At 41.0% G+C, this 14587-nt stretch overlaps 1 protein-coding gene across 4 annotated transcripts in view; it reads left to right on the forward strand.

Annotated features, from left to right (window-relative positions):
- The window catches only part of zc3h10 (zinc finger CCCH-type containing 10), a 109436-nt gene that overhangs the window by 48514 nt on the left and 46335 nt on the right, over positions 1–14587 (forward strand). For 2 of the 4 annotated variants that reach the window (XR_013889913.1, XR_013889915.1), the window contains exon 3: positions 6920–8174. The exons of the other annotated variants lie outside the window; for them this stretch is intronic. The gene's annotated coding sequence lies outside the window, so the exon portion shown is untranslated. Of the gene's footprint in view, positions 1–6919; positions 8175–14587 lie in introns of those variants that run through there. 4 annotated transcript variants of the gene reach the window in all.

A 14587-nucleotide genomic window follows, 5' to 3' on the forward strand; every position in this document is an offset into this window, starting at 1 on the left:
GGCACGTTACTTGCACATAGTCCTGAAATAACAGTGCACCTAACATACAGATATACTTAAAATAACAATGTACGTGACATACAGATAGTGCTGAAATAACAGCGCACGTTACACTCAGATAGTCATGAAATAACAGTGCAAGTTACGTATACATAGTCCTGAAATAACACTGCACGTTATATACAGGGAGTCCTGAAATAACAGTGCACGTTACATACAGATAGTCCTGAAATAACAGTGCACGTTACTTACAGGTAGCCGTGAAATAACAGTGGACATTACAGATAGTCCTGAAATAACAGCGCACGTTACATTCAGATAGCCTTGAATTAACAGTGCACATTACACTCAGATAGTCCTGAAATAACAGTCCATGTTACATACAGATAGTCCTGAATTAACTGTGCACATTACATACAGATATTGCTGAGATAACAATGCACGTTACACTCAGATAGTCCTGGTACAACAGTGCATGTTAAGTATCGATAGTCCTGAAATAACAATGCACGTTCCATACAGATAGTCCTGAAATAACAATGTACATTACGTACAGATAGTCCTGAAATAACACTGCATGTTACATATAGATAGTCCTGAAATATCAGTGCACATTCCATACAGATAGTCCGGAAATAACAATGCACATTCCATACAGATAGTCCTGAAATAACAATGCACATTACATACAGATAGACCTGAAATAACGATGTACGTTACATACAGATAGTCCTGAAATATCAATGTATGTTATGTACAGATAGTCCTGAAATAACAGTGCAAGTTATGTACTGATAGTCCTGAAGTAACAATGAACATTATACTCAGGTAGTGCTGAAATCACAGTGCACGATACACTCAGATAGTCCTGAAATAACAGTGCACATTACATATAGATACTCCTGCAATACAATGCACATTACGTACAAATAGTCCTGAACTAACAGTGCATGTTACATACTGATAGTCCTGCGTAACAATTCACACTACAGACAGATAGGCCTGAAATAACAATGCATGTTACATCAAGATAGACCTCAAATAACAGTGGATGTTACATTCAGATAGTCCTGAAATAACAGTGCATGTTACATGCAAATAGTCGTGAAATAACAATGCATGTTACATACAGATAGTGCTGAAATAACAATCCACATTACATACAGGTAGTCCTGAAATAACAATCCACGTTACATGCATATCGTCCTGAAATAACAATGCACTATACATACCGAAAGTCCTGCAATAACAGTGCATATTACATACAAATAGCGCTGAAATAAAAGTGCACGTTACACTCAGATAGTCCTGAAATAACAATGCACATTACATACGGGTAGTCCTGAAATAACAGCACATGTTACATACAGATAGTCCTAAAAGATCAATACGTGTTACTTACAGATAGTGCTGAAATTACAGTCCATTTTACATACAGATAGTCCTGAAATAACAGTGCCCATTACATACAGATATTCCTGAAATAACAGTGCACGTTACACTCAGATAGTCCTGAGATAACAGTGCACGTTACATACAGATAGTGCTGAAATAACAATGCACGTTATACTCAGATATTCCTGAAACGTCAGTGCACATTACATTCAGATAGCCCTGAAATAACAGTGCACGGTACATACACATAGTGCTGAAATAACAGCGCACGTTACACTCAAACGAACTTGAAATAACAGTGCACGTTACATACAGAGAGTCCTGAAATAACAGTGGACATTACAGATAGCTCTGAAATAACAGTGCACATTAAATATCGATAGTCCTGAAATAACAATGCACGTTACATACACATAGTCCTGAAATAACAGTTCACATTACATATAGATAGTCCCTAAATAACAGTGCACGTTACAGACAGATAGTCCTGAAATAAAAATGCACATTGCACACAGATAGTCCTGAAATAAATGTGCATGTTACATACAAATACTCCTGAAATTACAGTGCGCATTACATGCAGAAAGCCCTGAAATAACAGTGCCTAATACATACAGATAGTGCAGAAATAACAGTGCACGTTCCACTCAAATAGACCTGAAATAACAGTACATGTTGCATATCAAATTCCTGAAATATCAGTGCACATTACATGCAGATAGTCCTGAAATAACAGTGCACGTCACATACAGAGAGTCCTGAAATAACAATACACATTACATATAGTCCTGAAATAACAGTGCATGTTACTCTCAGATATTCCTGAAATAACAGTGTATGTTACCACAGGTAGACCTGAAATAACAGTGCACATTACATACTGATAGTCCTGAAATAACAATGAACATTACATTCAGGTGGTGCTGAAATAACAGTGCACATTACTCTCAGATAGTCCTGAAATAACAATGCACGTTACATGTGGATAATCATGAAATAACAATGCACATTACACAGATTGTGCTCAAACAACAGTGCACATTACATTCAGATAGACCTGAAATAACAGTCCACGGTACATAGAGATAGACATGAAATCACAGTGCACGTTACATACTGATAGTCCTGAGATAACAATTCATGTTACAGACAGATAGACCTGAAATAACAATGCACATTACATCAAGATAGACCTCAAATAACTGGACGTTACATACAGATAGTCCTGAAATTACAGTGCATGTTACATACAGATCGTCCTGAAATAGCAATACATGTTACACTCAGATAGTCCTGGAATAACGGTGCAGGTTTATACAGATTGCCCTGAAATAACAGTGCATGTTACATTCAGATAATTTTGAAATAAAAGTGCTCGTTACGTATGGATATTCCTGAAATAATAGTGCACGTTACATACACATAGTCCTGAAATAACAGTGCACGTTACATTCAGATGGACCTGAAATAACAGTGCAAGTTACACTCAGATATTCCTGAAATAACACTGCACGTTACATTTGGATTGTTCCAAAATAACAGTGCACATTACATTCAGATAGTCCTGAAATCACAGTGCACATTACATTCAGATAGCCCTGAAATAACAATGCACGTTACATACAGATAGTCCTGAAATAACAATCCACGTTACATACATATCATCCTGAAATAACAACGTACTATACATACTGAAAGTCCTGAAATAACAGTGCATATTACATACAAATAGCGCTGAAATAAAAGTGCACGTTACACTCAGATAGTCCTGAAATAACAATGCACATTACATACGGGTAGTCCTGAAAGAACAATACATGTTACATACAGATAGTCCTAAAAGATCAATGCATTTTACATACAGATAGTCCTGAAATAACAGTGCCCATTACAGATATTCCTGAAATAACAGTGCACGTTACATAGAGATAGTGCTGAAATAACAATGCATGTTACACTCAGATATTCCTGAAACATCAGTGCACATTACATTCAGATAGCCCTGAAATAGCAGTGCACATTACATACAGAGAGTCCTGAAATAACAGTGGACATTACAGATAGTCCTGAAATAGCAGTGCACGTTAAATATCGATAGTCCTGAAATAACAACGCACGTTACATACACATAGTCCTGAATTAACAGTTCACATTACATATAGATAGTCCCTAAATAACAGTGCACGTTATATAAAGACAGTGCTGAAATAACATTGCACATTGCACTCACGTAGTCCTGAAATATCAGTGCCCATTACATACAGATAGTGCGGAAATAACAGTGCACGTTACACTCAGATAGTCCACATTACATACATGTTGTCCTGAAATAACAGTGCACATTACATACAGGTAGTCGTGAAATAACAGTGCACATTACAGACAGATAGTCCTGAAATAAAAATGCACATTGCGCACAGATAGTCCTGAAATAAATGTGCATGTTACATATAATTAGTCCTGAAATTACAGTACACATTACATACAGATAGCCCTGAAATAACAGTGCCTAATACATACAGATAGTGCGGAAATAACAGTGAACATTTCATATTGATAGACCTGAAATAACAGTGCACATTACATACAGATAGTCCTGAAATAACAGTGCACATTACATACAGATAGTCCTGAAATAACAGTGCACGTTACATACACATAGTGCTGAAATAACAGTGCACGTCATATACAGATATTCATGAAATAACATGAACATTACACACAGTTAGTCCTGGAATAACAATGCACATTATATACAGATAGTCCTGAAATAACAATGCACGTTACATACCCATAATCCTGAAATAACAATGCACATTACATTCAGAAATTCGTGAAATAACAATGCACGTTACACTCAGATAGTCTTGAAATAACAGTGCACGTTACGTAAGGATAGTCCTGAAATAACAATGCACGTTACATACAGATAGTCCTGAAATAACAGTGCATGTTATGTGCAGATAGTCCTGAAATAACAGTACACATTACATGTAAACAGTCCTGAAATAACAGTGCACGTTACATACAGATAGTCCTGAAATACCAGTGCATGTTACACTTAGATTGTCCTGAAATTGCAGTGCACGTTACATTGAAGGATATTTAGGGATGGGTAACAAATCCTGACCTAGCCAGTGTTTCTCTAACCCACGAAATAATTTTTAGAAACTTGCAGTGACTACCTATTCCATCTTGGTGACTCCTGAAGTAATTGCGCATTGCGTGCAGGAAGTCCTGCAGCCACTGCAAATTCCATCCAGGAAAGTCCTGTGAAGCTGCACAATTCTCAGTCGCAAGTCTAAAATGCTTAATTCATCATTTCTAAGTTTTATCAATTTGTCCATCAATCCTGCTCATTAGCAGAGAAGTGGAGATTTCTGGAACTCATTCAATCTGAAATGACCCAGCAAGCAACTCAGTTTCGAGGGCAAGTAAGGATGGGCCCAAATGCTGACCTTGCCAGCGATGCCCACATCCCATGGAAGAATAAATAAATGCCCCCTTTCTGTTATATGTTGCAGAATTATACAACAAAACAGAGGTCGTAATGTTGGTTGTAAGCACCCCAAAGGGAAATTGGTATCCAGAAGAAACACATTGCTAACCTTGAATAGAGAAAAGCTGAGCAGCAGGGCACATTTAAAAAGATGTGTAGAGATCCTTACCCACTGATTCTAACTGCCTGCATATATCTCTTTGGTGCTGTGGAGGATGGATTCTATCCTGGAGGATGTTATTCTCATTTAGTCCAGTGACCTGTGTGGCTTTGGACTGTTCTAGCTCTAGAATCAAGACAGGAATTTTCTCTGCAGCCTGCTAAATAGAACTGCATTATTTCATCATTCACTCAGTGTGTGCTTTGTTGAATACTGAAGTTGCTGACTGTGACAAGTATTGTTGCGGGTTTTTTGAGAATTCCCCCATTTTAATTTGACTTTTCCAGCCACTTCCGTCATGTGCTTGCTGCACTGTAGTTCATCAATGTGAATGACATTGGAAAGCACAAAACAAGAAATGGTAATCTGGCTGATCCTTTCCATGGATCATGCACAACTTGACTTTTAATGGAGTCTACACAATTGAATCTCTTGAGAGGTTTGTGTAGTTTCTCCCTGTCTGCTAAAAGTGAGTCAGCAAAGTGTTAAAATGTTTATTTAACCATGTAACCAGCATCATTCACCTTTGACCAGACTTTTTTATTCTACAGAATGATATGATCATGGCCCAAAAACCATCATGTTGCAAAGATTACTTCATCGTTCCTCGCTTTTCTTTGAATCATAAAATGATGCAGGATAGAAGGAGGCTATTTTGCCCACCATATCTATTCCAACCCATACTTTTAAGTTTATTTATTAGTGTCACAAGTAGGCTTAAATTAACACTGCAATGAAGTTACTGTGAAAATCCCCTAGTCGCCGCACTCCAGCACCTGTTCGGGTACACTGAGGGAGAATTTAGCATGGCCAATCCACCTAACCACCACATCTTTCGGACTTCGGAGGAAACCAGAGCACCTGGAGGAAACCCATGCAGACATGGAGAGAACATGCAGACTCTGCAGACAGTGACCCAGGCCAGAAATCGAACCCAGGTCCCTGTGAGGCAGCAGTGCTAACCGCAGTGCCACCATGCCACCCTCAGCCCTCCCATATTGTCTACTTAGAATCTGCAAACCTGTTCCTGACCAGATATTTATTGATCTTTTTAAAAAGAAATTAAATAACACAGTATCAATGGTTTTCGTTGGGAGCATGTTGCAATTATATACTGCTGTACGGAAAAAAAAATGCGACTTGAAGCTTGTAAGTGTGATTCTCATGTAATATAGTTCTCCATACACTTTCTAAGTTAAATTGACTATTTGCATCTATATTTATCCATGAGTCTGAACATTTTGAAGACCAGGGCCATGTCCCCTCTGCATTATTGTTTCTCCAATGAAAAACAATTTCAATTCTGCCCATTTGCCTTCATAGCTTCCAGTCCAAAATCCAAATGATCCTTGTTATTCTTCAAATTTTCCTCAATGTTTCAGCATTCGTTTGAATTTAGGGTGCCCAACATTATATCTGACCTTACCAGTGTTCGATGGAAGTTAGGATAACCTGTTTTGAATTCTAATCAAATGGCAATGAATAGCACCCGAGTACATAGTTAACTTTGTTGATAATAGCTTCTTATTGATTGCATGCTTTCAGTGAATGGCAAATAGTGACAGCCAAATCCTTTTCCTTATTGCTTTCGCTAATGCTCACCATTCACTTTCATTGTGTTTCCTACTTCAATTATCATTATCTGATATTCATGTGTGTCAAAATCTATCTGCCTAGAAATGTAATTATGATGTGATGAGAATGAATACTTTTATATAAAGAGAATTTGATCCCTTTGTTGAAGAGGTTGGTTAGCAACATCATGGTAAAGAACAGATTTAGCAGCTTGCCCTTCTTTACAGCCTGCCTGTCAGTTTACTGTCTAGTCCTGTCTATCTGTAATTCAGTCATTATTTGACTTTCAGATGGTGAGCTATCTGCTACCATAGAAGGTGTCACATCAGCAAAAAGCAACATCATTTTGATGAGATGACCACATCGGATTAAATGTGCTTCCTTCGGTGCAAATGTGACTAGAAAATGAACATTTGTTTGTCACAACCTTGCAATCGAGTCCTCTGAATCTTGCATTTGATTCAACATACTGGCAGATATGGTGCAACAGAGCCTCATTACAAGGATGCTGGAATGCCACGCTTGTTAGGTCCAGTCTTAACTCAATGCAATGAGTGGATTTTCAATGGGTTAAAAGATTTGCTCCTTGGGTATCACGCAAGGCATGCAGAGAAGTGTTTTGTCACTGGATCATGAGATTAAGAATATCTTAACATTACTCTTTGAGATCCACAAGCTCAACCCATTCAGGTCAGTTACCTGCGATCAGACATTCACCCTCACTGAATTACTGCAATATGACAGAAGCCAAATCCGTATCTTGGATTTCAGATGAATTCCAGTAAATGTAACTTTTAAGGTTTTCTGCCTCGTGCAGAAGTAACCTGTGATCCCATTTTAAAGAGAAAAATCATAGAATCCCTACAGTGCAGAAGGAGGCCATTTGGCCTATCGAGTCTGCACCAACCAAAATCCCACCCAGGCCGTATCCCCTTAACCCCATGTATTTACCCTAGCTAGTCCCCTGACACTTAAGGGGCAATTTCACATGGCCAATGCATCTAACCTGCACATTTTCGGACAGTGGGAGGAAACCGGAGCACCCGGAGGAAACCCAGGCAGACACAGGGAGAACGTATAAGCTCCACACCAACAATGACCCAAGATCGGAATTGAACCTGAGTCCCTGGTGTTGTGAGGCAGCAGTGCTAACCACTGCGCCACCCGTAAACTTTCAATAATATAACACCTTCACATTCTAAATGTTTCCTCACAGCCAATTAATTAGTTTGTCCTCAGCTATCACATGGCAATCAATTTGCACATAAAAAGATTCTTTGGACAGATTATTGAGCAGTTAATTAATTCCATTTTTGCCATGCTGGAGAAATCCAGCTTGTTACCACCAAAGGGAGAAGTTGCAATTGAGAACAGCTTCTTCCCTGCTGCTGTCAGACTTTTGAATGGACCTACCTCGCATTAAATTGATCTTTCTCTACACCCTAGCTGTAACTGTAATACTACATTCTGTACCTTCTCTTTTTCTTCTCTATGAACGGTATGCTTTATCTGTGTAGCGCGCAAGAAACGATACTTTTCACTGTATCACAATACATGTGACAATAATAAATCAAATCAAAAGTTTTTCTTTCATTTAATGCATCCAGGTAAGAATGGCACCACCATGAACAGCTTTTGCTCTGATCGTGCTTAAGATGATCTGTTCTTAAAAACCTCGCCCAATATTTGGTGCTGCTTTTCTGCCAACATTAACCCATGGGAAACTGGTGCCAACTTCAATCAAGTTTCCAGCCAAGCTGCAGTTGCAGCTTCTGAGCTGTAGGTGGTGGGATAGAGTACATTCCAGAAGCTTCTCTCGCAGTTCTGTGTCATTTTGTCAATGCAGAGGGAGTGAGTGTCAGTGATAACCTCTTAGCTGAGGTAACAACCCCTCATCAAGGAACCAGAAAGTGCTGCTTAAGTGCTGCTACAAACAATAACAATGATTTTGCAAAATTATGCTTTGCACAAGGTGGTCAAAGTTATGTCATCCTTTCCGGAGAGGATGTGGTCCAGAAATCCACATTGGCATCCGTCTGGTCATGCTGAACTAAAATACAATGGTATCAGCTCCATATCTCCACTGTCCAGCAATGGGTGGATCACACAGCTCAGCACATAAATTGCAGAAAGCATAAATTGCAGAAAAACAGAGTATAGTCCCCTTTTAAAAATCTCGTGGCTTCAAGTCGAACATCAGCAAGGAAACCTCCTACCGATTACCACTGCCATCCTACAGCTGATGGATCAACACTCCTCCATATTGAACACCACTTGGAGGATGCACTGAGGGTGGCAAGGTGCAGAATGTACTCTGGACGTGAGGGGGGGGCTTCAATGTCCCACACCATTATTGACCAATCTGGTCAAATCCTGAAGGACATTTCTACCCTCAGCTATTCATAGAATCCCTACAGTACAGAAGGAGGCCATTCAGCCCATTGAGTCTGCACCAACATCAATTCCACCCAGGCTCTATCCCCATAACCCCAGATATTTATCCTGCTAATCTCCCTGACACTAAGGGGCAATTTAGCATGGCCAATCAACCTAACTCGCACATCTTTGGGCTGTGGGAAGAAACCGGAGCACCTGGAGGAAACCCACACAGACACAGGGAGAATGTGCATATTCCACACAGTCACCTGAAGCCGGAATTGAACCCAGGTCCCTGGCGCTGTGAGGCACCAGTGCTCACCATCTTGTCACCATGCCAGCTACTCCCATGCAACCAATTATTGGAGCAACTTTGAACCAAACCTCTAATTCCAGCACCCCTCTCTTCACCGAGCTACGCTGGCTCTCAGTCCACCAATGCCTAATTTTTAAAATTCTCATCTCCATACCCAATCTCTCCATGGCCTCTTCCCCTCCCTATCACATTAACTTTCAGACCTGCAACCCTTCAAGAACTCTGCATTTCTCCAACTTTGGATCTTAAGTATCTACCATTCTCTTTGCTCTGCCATTGATGGGGATGCTTTCAACTGCCAAGGCCATAATCTCTGGAATTTCCTCCCTAAACCTTTCTAGCTCTCTACCCAGTCCTTCCTTTAAGACCCTGCTTAAATATTACTTCTCTACCCAAGATTAGGACAGGCCACTTGTCCGATATCTCCTTGGGCAAGTTTTTGTCTCATTATACTCTCCTGTGATACACCTCGTCATGTTTACTGCATTAAAGATGTGGTATAAATGCAAGATGTTATTTCTTTATTTTGACACTGGCCATGTCACTAGCTTATCATTTTTACTAAAGCTGCAAGAATCGATTTTGCAGCAGCATACAAAATATATTAAGTATGTATTGCTTGTGGGGCTCTGCAGTGTATTTGTCTTTTGCTATTGAGTGTTGCCAGTTGCAGCACAATGAGTGAGAGCAATGTGGACCTGATTAGGCAAGTCTATTGTACTGAGAGTTTATTCCAGTACAATTCTGCTGAGGGTGACACAGTTATTGCCTGGGTTTGAATCCAGCTTGCTATTGGCTGGAGAACTAGATAAATTCTGTCCAATTAGCATCACATTCCTGACCTTTCTGCAGAGCTTTGCAAGTCCCCAACCCCACAAATTAGGGAAGGGCTTGAACCTTATTATTTGCGTACTATGAATAGCAGAGACCTGTTCTCCATGAAAAGATGATGAAATCTTCTGTGTCTAACTATCCAGATAAATCTGGTATTGTGTAAGGTACTACGTTACACATTGACAACCTGTGAGGGCTGCATCACTCAGCACTAATGCATAACATCATAAGATAAGCAAGGGCATGATCTGGTCTGCTCCAAACTCTTGCAGACCTGGATGGTCCCTTGTTTGATTCCTGTTGGGTTTACGGATCTCAATTCGGCCAGTAGTTGAGGATGTTCCGATGGGTCTCAGTGTTCAAGACAAACGAAAGAAAAGCCATCCATTGTTCCTGCACTTGATCATTAGCTAACCATTCCTGTTGGACAACAAGCAGATGTAGGCATCAAGTGAGAACAAGCTCAGAGGCTTTGTTGCTTCAGTGGTTAAATAGTCTGTCAATTCTCAGTGTCACAGCTCACACATAGGCATCCACAGGATTGAACCACAGTGACTTCAGGAGGGAAGGGAATGTTGTAAAACTACAACTGAGATTGATAAAATACACAATACTAGGTCTCCGTTGAGAAGCACAGGCAATGATCCCAATCCAGGGGTTCAATTGACAATGACTCAAGGTTTGCTTTCCTGGCTTATGATGTTGTCTAAGTTCCTTAATTAAATTACTGTCTGCCACCAGTGTACAAGATGAATCTGTACAGAAAGTGTTGTGTATTTGCATAGTTTACTTTGTTTAAAAAATCCTGTAGAGGCAAAATGTCACAGGCAGAATTAGACAGCCACGACATCAAAACAGTCACATTAAAAACCTTTTCAGAACTATCAAACTGGCTATGCGCTAAGTAATAGTGTCCAACTATGTTTGTACTTAGGATAGTAATTTAGTTGAGATGATTAAATGAGAGCAACAACTTGCATTTGTACAACTTTTGGTAGGGACAGGACTGGCAGCTTAATGTTCCAGGGTACAGATGCTATAGGAAAGCAAGAACATGAGGTAAGAGAGGAGGGGGAGTTGCACTTTTGATTAGGGAAAACATCACGGCCATACTGAAAGGGGATATATCCAAGGGTTTGGCCATTGAGTCTATATGGGTAGAACTAAGAAATAAGAAGGGGGAAATCACTTTGATAGGGGTGTACTATAGGCCCCCAAATAGTACAAATAGGCCCCGGATGGAATGCATCCCAGGGTTCTGAAGGAAATGGCAGAGGTGATAGTGGATGCCTTAGTGATTATTTACCAAAATTCGCTGGATTCCGGGGAAGTACCGGAAGATTGGAAAATGGCTAATGTTACGCCGCTGTTTAAAAAAGGTAGCAGACAAAAGGCAGGGAATTATAGGCCGGTTAGTTTAACGTCTGTTGTTGGAAAAATGCTGGAATCCGTCATCAAAGAAGAAATAGCGAGGCACCTAGAAAGGAATGGTTTGATAGAGCAGACGCAGCACGGATTTGTTAAGGGGAAGTCGTGTTTGACAAATTTATTGGATTTCTATGAGGATGTGACTAGCACGGTAGACAGAGGGGAACCGGTGGATGTGGTGTTTCTAGATTTTCAAAAGGCGTTTGATAAGGTGCCTCATAAAAGGTTGCTACAGAAGGTTAGGGTGCACCGAGTTGGGGGTAAGGTGTTAGCGTGGATAGAGGATTGGTTGTCTAATAGGAAGCAGAGAGTTGGTATCAATGGGTGATATTCTGATTGGCAGTTGGTGACTAGTGGAGTGCCGCAGGGATCGGTGCTGGGGCCTCAGCTATTTACCATTTATATAGATGATCTGGAGGAAGGGGCTGAGTGTAGGGTGACAAAATTTGCTGATGACACAAAGATGAGTGGAAAAGCAAATTGTGCGGAGGGTGTGGAAAGTCTGCAGAGGGATCTGGATAGGCTGAGTGAGTGGGCGAGGACCTGGCAGATGGAGTATAATGTGAGCAAATGTGAGGTTATCCACTTTGGCAGAAATAATAGTAGGAGGGATTACTATTTAAAAGGCGAAAAGCTGCAGCATGCTACGGTGCAGAGGGACCTGGGGGTCCTTGTGCATGAGTCGCAAAAACCCAGTCTGCAGGTGCAGCAGGTGATCAAGAAGGCGAATAGGATGCTGGCCTTTATAGCGAGGGGGATAGAATATAAAAGTAGGGAGGTCTTGCTGCAACTGTACAGGGTACTGGTGAGGCCGCAGCTGGGGTACTGTGTGCAGTTTTGGTCGCAGCACTTGCGCAAGGATATTTTGGCCTTGGAGGGAGTGCAGAGGAGGTTCACTAGGCTGATACCGGAGATGAGGGGGTTGGACTATGAAGAGAGACTAAATAGACTGGATCTGTACTCGTTGGAGTTTAGAAGGATGAGGGGGGATCTTATAGAGACATATAAGATAATGAAAGGGATGAATAGGGTCGAGGTAGAGAGATTTTTCCCGCTTGGAAAGGATAGTAGGGCTAGAGGGCACAGCCTCAAGATAAGAGGGGGGTGCAGTTTAGATCGGAGTTGAGGAGGAACTTCTTCACTCAAAGGGTGGTGAATCTCTGGAATTCTCTGCCCGTTGAAGTGGTGGAGGCTACCTCGTTAAATATATTTAAGTCACAGGTAGATAGGTTTCTGATAGACAGGGGAATTAAGGGTTATGGGGAGAAAGCGGGAAAGTGGAACTGATCCACTTCAGATCAGCCATGATCTTATTGAATGGTGGAGCAGGCTCGAAGGGCTAGATGGCCTACTCCTGCTCCTATTTCTTATGTTCTTATGTTCTTAGTCAGCGAGAAATTGAGGAGCAAATATGTAAGGAGATTACAGATAGCTCCAAGAAAATAGTGTAGTAATAGTAGGGGATTTTAATTTTCCCAACATTGACTGGGACAGCCTTAGTATTAGAGGGTTGGATGGAGAGAAATTTGTTGAGTATATTCAGGAGGAATTTCTCATTCAGTATGTGGTTGGCCCGACTAGAGAGATGGCAAGACTTGACCTCCTCTTGGGAAATAAGGGCGGGCGGGTGACAGAAGTGTTAGTGAGGGATCACTTTGGGACCAGTGACCATAATTATTAGTTTTAAGATAACTATGTAGAATGATAGGTCTGTCCCAAAAGTTAGAATTCTAAATTGGGGCAAGGCCAATTTTGATGGTATCAGACAGGAACTTTCAAACGTTAATTGGGGAGTCTGTGGGAAGGTAAAGGGATGTCTGGTAAGTGGGAGGCTTTCAAAAGTGTGTTAACCAGGGTTCAGGGTAAATATATTCCTCTTAGAGTGAAGGGCAAGGCTGGCAGAAGGCAGGAACCCTGGATAACTCAGGATATTGAGGCCCTGGTTAAGAAGAAGAAAGAGGCACATGACATGCATAGGGATCAAGTGAATCTCTTGAAGAGTATAGGGGGTGTAGGAGTAGAGTTAAGAGAGAAATCAGGAGGGCAAAAAAGGGGACACAAAATTGTTTTGGCAGATAAGGCAAAGGAGAATCCAAAGAGCTTCTACAAATACATAAAGGGCAAAAGAGTAACAAGGGAGAGAGTAGGGCCTCTTAAGGATCAACAAGAGATGGGTGAGAGCCTAAATTAATATTTCTCATCAGTATTTACTGTTGAGAAAAGCATGGATGTTAGGGAACTTGGTGAATTAAATAGTGATGTCTTGAGGAGTGTACATATTACAGAGAAGGAAGTGCTGGAAGTCATAAAGCGCATCAAGATAGATAAATCCCTGGGACCTGATGAAATGTATCCCAGGACATTGTTGGAGGTTAGGGAGGAAATTCCGGGTCCCCTAGCCGAGATATTTGAATCATCGATAGTCACAGGTGAGGTGCCTGAAGATTGGAGGGTGGCAAATGTTATGCCTTGTTTAAGAAGGGCTTCAGGGAAAAGCCTGGGAACTACAGGCCAGTGAGCCTCATCTGCGGTGGGTAAATTGTTGGAAGGTATTTTGAGAAACAGGATCTACAGGCATTTAGAGATGCAAGGACTGATTAGGGACAGTCAGCATGGTTTTGTGAGTGGAAAATCATGTCTCACAAATTTAATTGAGTTTTTTGAAGGGGTAACCAAGAAGGTAGATGAGGACAGTGCAGCTGATGTTGTCTACATGGACTTTAGCAAGGCCTTTGACAAGGTACCGCATGGTAGGTTGTTGCATAAAGTTAAATCTCACGGGATCCAGTGTGAGGTATCTGAATGGATACAAAATTGGCTTCTTGACAGAAGCCAGAGGGTGTTTGTATAGAGTTGTTTTTCAAACTGGAGGCCTGTGACCAGCGGTGTGCCTCAGGGATCAGTGCTAGGTCCACTGTTGTTTGTAATTTATATTAATGATTTGGATGAGAATGTAGGGGGCGTGGTTAGTAAGTTTGCAGATGACACCAAGATTGGTGGCACA

Source organism: Carcharhinus amblyrhynchos, chromosome X (assembly GCF_965287045.1).
Source record: "Carcharhinus amblyrhynchos chromosome X, sCarAmb.v2.hapA, whole genome shotgun sequence".
Lineage (NCBI taxonomy): Eukaryota > Metazoa > Chordata > Chondrichthyes > Carcharhiniformes > Carcharhinidae > Carcharhinus > Carcharhinus amblyrhynchos.